The 5,004-nt window shown below is 37.5% G+C and overlaps 1 long non-coding RNA gene across 1 annotated transcript; it reads right to left on the reverse strand.

The window, feature by feature from the left end:
- Positions 1–1,753: 1,753 nt before the first annotated feature.
- On the reverse strand, positions 1,754–3,071 carry LOC121420319. The gene is made up of 2 exons (XR_005970740.1): positions 2,832–3,071; positions 1,754–1,922 (listed from the first exon to the last, which is right to left on the reverse strand). It is a non-coding gene; the product is annotated as an uncharacterized LOC121420319 (long non-coding RNA).
- Positions 3,072–5,004: the final 1,933 nt, after the last annotated feature.

Genomic DNA, 5,004 nt, shown 5'->3' on the forward strand with positions numbered 1-5,004 from the left:
TAATTTGTTTTAAGTAGATATGAAGACTTTGTTGATCTTTTATTGATATAAAGTTAATTCAAAGTTTTTCAGTTGACTTGAAGAATTAAAACTGCATTGAACAAATACTTTGTCCATGATTTGTACATTTTTCAATGCAAGTGATTTAAATCAATGATTTTTTTAAAAATCATGGTGATTTAAATCGCGATTTAAATCACGATTTTAATCAACGTGATTTAAATCCGCCAACCCTGCAACATTTGAAATTCATGCATTGTATATTACATAACACATGGGGCAGCTGGTTGTTTATGACATCACAAACCCAAAACGTTGAACTCTAATAGCTCATTTACTCTTTAACGGATTTTCCTCAAACCTTCACCAATATTTTTTACTATTTTTACAACAAAGTTTTCTTCAGGGTGAACTTCCCCTTTAAGATTTGGTGTTGACGCCGCCACCGCCGCTGTTGGAAAAGCGGCACCTATAGTCTCACTCTGTTATGCAGGTGAAACAAAAATGAGGTTTTACGAGTGTGTTAATTCAGTGAACGAGTGTTTGAGGGCGCCCTACAAGAAATCAACATGCAGGTTTGAGCCAATTTTTTTAGGTCTGTTAAAGGAAGTCATCGCGTTAAAGTATGCATAATATTGGGTTCTAAGCTAATTGATTTTGGAAGTTATGAGCCTCCAAACATGCACCCCAAAACATCGTCTTGGACGCTCAACACCATTTTCGGTGACCTTGTGCACAATAACGGCTGGTCAGATCCACATCATAATATATTTTGTATGTTAAGGCTATATATAAAGTTCTTCCAATTTACAGAAAATACATGTAAGTACTACTACTATACCTCATCAAACTTCGCTGCAGCAGTCATTCCAAATTATTCAATTTTATTTAAACTCGATTGTTGGGCCACGCATTGGTTGCTAAGGGAGGCCATGTATCTTATCAGCCATTTGACCTTGGGGCAAAATATTTCAGATTTTTCCGTCTGACACTTGGGGGAACATTTGGTGCGAGTTTAAAGAAAATCTAAGGGGGTCCGGTGACAAACTGTCAAAAAATTGGTTGATTTGACGTGGATTGACCCATACAATTTACATGAGAGGTTGGTAGTACTCTACTGTAAAAAGGGTGTATTTCGTTGTGGCGATACCTCTCCTAATTCTTTCAAAATTCATAACAAAATTGCCGATTGAGGCTGGGGTAGGAGAGGTCTTTTCGATTTTTTGAAATTGCAGTCTGTGCCACGATGTCAGGATACTGCCACACGTTAGACCTTCATCCATATAATCGTGGTACATGTAAGTGCATAATTTCTTTTTTCACAATTCAGTCCGATAAATATTTTGATCATAAATTAACCTAGGACTTCCCGTGTCTATGGCCAAATACACGGTAAGCCCCTGCCCTGGGCTAGCTGGATTAGCAAGTCCCCTTCGGCTGCGCCAGTGTGGGTAAATGTATTTGTTCATTCCAAGAACCATCCCAGACTGGAACTCCCTCACACCCCCAACCATCGAAATCAAGAACATAGAAACCTTCAAGCGAAACGTACTTCAAATCTATACAAAGCAAATAAAGACTAAAAAAGCATCTTCTCTCTCCGCGCCATTAACATCTGCGCACTTCTCCGCACACTGGCTCCCACTGTGGGGCGTTGGGCAGTATACCTAAAGAAGAAATGTGGCCTGTGCCTGGGGAGGGAGTTGAACTTTGAAGTCATTTTCATTTATTTGGAATCGTCTGCCATCCGGTGTTTGTCTCATTCAGTCAGATTAGACATGACATGTGATCATCATCGTCACCAATCAGTGGATCAAGAACTGCAAATCAAAAGATTAAGATTCAGGCGGCCAAGCCTGAAAACCCATCTCTAGACTAAGTCTTCATCTTTTGTCGTTAGAGTACTTAGACACCGTACCTACCTAGTCTTGAGGACGCAATGATGATGATTTTTTTAGATATGTCTTACATTTCTTCATCATTGACGTCTTGACACTCTCTCCATAATGCCTTCAGCGAACGACCAAAACAAAGATGGATTTCCCCCAAAATCCATCTTTTTAAACCGAAATGACTAGAATTTTGTTAATTTTATTAATTCTTACACCTTCCTACGCCTAATGCGTAGGAAGGTTTTAAATATTACTTTAAAAAAATGTAAAAAAATGAAGATTTCTTACCTAACTGATGCCGCGTAGACCTCTCGTTCCACATGTAAACAACGGAAATACAATAGCGTCGACCCTTGAACCGCTTATGTATGACGTACTTCCGGAAAGCAATGCCGTCTTAACGAACAATTTAGAGATAAAAAATCTTATTTAACAAATATTAAAATTTATTTCGTGATCATAAATAATTCATATCAATATATATATAAATTATTTATGATCACGAAATAAATTTTAATATTTGTTAAATAAGATTTTTTATCTCTAAATTGTTCGTTAAGACGGCATTGCTTTCCGGAAGTACGTCATACATAAGCGGTTCAAGGGTCGACGCTATTGTACATGTATTTCCGTTGTTTACATGTGGAACGAGAGGTCTACGCGGCATCAGTTGGGTAAGAAATCTTCATTTTTTTACATTTTTTAAAGTAATATTTAAAACCTTCCTACGCATTAGGCGTAGGAAGGTGTAAGAATTAATAAAATTAACAAAATTCTAGTCATTTCGGTTTAAAAAGATGGATTTTTGGGGGAAATCCATCTTTGTTTTGGTCGTTCGCTGAAGGCATTATGGAGAGAGTGTCAAGACGTCAATGATGAAGAAATGTAAGACATATCTAAAAAAATCATCATCATTGCGTCCTCAAGAATAGTACCTACCGAAGCCGTGCGCCAGCCAGGCACTAGCATAGGCCAGTGCCAGTGCGGTACCTTTCACACAACTTCCTCCCCTCCCGGCTCGCCGGCAATGCCCGACCGCTCTCCGCTCAAACACTCGAGAATTATGATGCAACCGATTACTTATTTAATAAGCAGGATAAAAATCAAATCATTTCTACGTTTACTGTTAAACTAACAACTCATCACATTCAACGTTCACACTTACACAGTATATACTTTTTACTCACCAAGGTTGCGGTTACACCGTTACTTTAAGATCATGAATCCCAATAATTGTTCATAGAAACCTGACGCCTCATATTACACAGGCGCCATTATAAACAGTAGCAATTTCGTCTGATGAAGGTATAGCGCCATCTTGAGAAATAGGCATTATAGTTGATGTGGTGAACCCAACGATTTATGGTATGGGGCACACATGAGTATTACAGACCCCCATTCACTCACGTGTTATATCATAGCTCATCAAAAAATCATTAAAAATCAATCCCTCGATAGATCTTTGCTTTAATTCACTGACTTTAGTCACAATTAACAGTACATAAAGACTTGATATGTTAATCAGGTACTTGTCCAGCTCAATCAAAAGTTAAATGGCCTGAAATAAGACTAACCATAATTTCGGCCAGTTCATCGCCAGAAAAACCAGAACTGCATTGTGGGTAATAATGATTAAAATGAAATACAAAAATGCAGTCTAGCCTTCCCAAACGCCTTGATTTTGAAAGAGTATGAACATAGCATTATGTCTATTGTTTTTCTTTTGATATACAAACATTTGATCTATTTTTAATGAATTATTTTAATCAATAAAGTCATGTGATCTTTACTTACGCCTGTCCGGCATGCTTTTCGCGCGGTTGAATTACTCTCATGTGCCCTATACTGTGGGTCAAATGACGAAAAGTTGAAAATTTTGGTCTCAAAAGAAAGAGTGAGTTCTCCTGAAGAGATTGATACCTTGCATTCAATACCTAATCTGACTAAACGTGTAAAAGAAAAGAAAACGTCTCATTAGACACCCCTCAATTTAATGTAAAAATGCAGTGTTCCATTCATATATTTTGTGCGCTTCCTATGGTATTGCAGCTACAAGTTCTACTTGCTTGATGTCCATCAATGGGCTAAATATGTATTGTGTGGATTTACAACTTCTTGTTTACATGTTTAATTTCGTTCGAGGTGATTTATTACCTATGTATTCGCATAAGAATAAACAAAGTAAATAAAAGAAAATTGATAACAAACAAAGATTGTAAGCATTTCTTTTGCTCATTTCGCCTCTCTTCCCTATTATAACCGTTAATTTGGAGGAAGAAAGGGGGGGTGTTATAGGCATCAACCCCGCCCTGCTTACAAGCCAGGAGGATGGGGGTATGTACCCCGACTCAGCACCCCCCCCCCCCTCCTGTAGCTTTCAACGAAGTGAATAGTATTCAAGTGCGCAATGATGTTTTACATCTGACTGAGACAAGTTTATGTATTTTAATGTTTTGTTCATCTTTCTTTCTCTGCGTGCTCTAAATATTGAAAATAGGAATCCTGATGATAATTAGAAGTTATTTACCATTTTGAAGTTACTACTAGTACTTGTTTCATTTCACACTCTCGATCAAACCAACCAGATCTCCTATTGGCAGTAGAAACTCGCATTTCTGCATGATAAATGATAAGCATTGAATATACATTTGAAAGCGTCATTTAAGCAGCGTAGTCGATAAATGCATGCACTAAATGCCGAGTTACATACTTATCAAATGTTGTTAAACATAACCTATCACTTTGCATGAAACTGTTTGAAGCATTCTCACCACCTAGCAGACGACGCCCAGCCATAGCAACGACAGTGTAGAAGTGTAGTAGCGATATAGGGCACACATGAGTATTACAGACCCCCATTCACTCACGTGTTATATCATAGCTCATCAAAAAATCATTAAAAATCAATCCCTCGATAGATCTTGCTTTAATTCACTGACTTTAGTCACAATTAACAGTACATAAAGACTTGATATGTTAATCAGGTACTTGTCCAGCTCAATCAAAAGTTAAATGGCCTGAAATAAGACTAACCATAATTTCGGCCAGTTCATCGCCAGAAAAACCAGAACTGCATTGTGGGTAATAATGATTAAAATGAAATACAAAAATG

The sequence above is a fragment of the Lytechinus variegatus genome, chromosome 8 (genome assembly GCF_018143015.1).
Source record: "Lytechinus variegatus isolate NC3 chromosome 8, Lvar_3.0, whole genome shotgun sequence".
NCBI classification, from domain to species: domain Eukaryota; kingdom Metazoa; phylum Echinodermata; class Echinoidea; order Temnopleuroida; family Toxopneustidae; genus Lytechinus; species Lytechinus variegatus.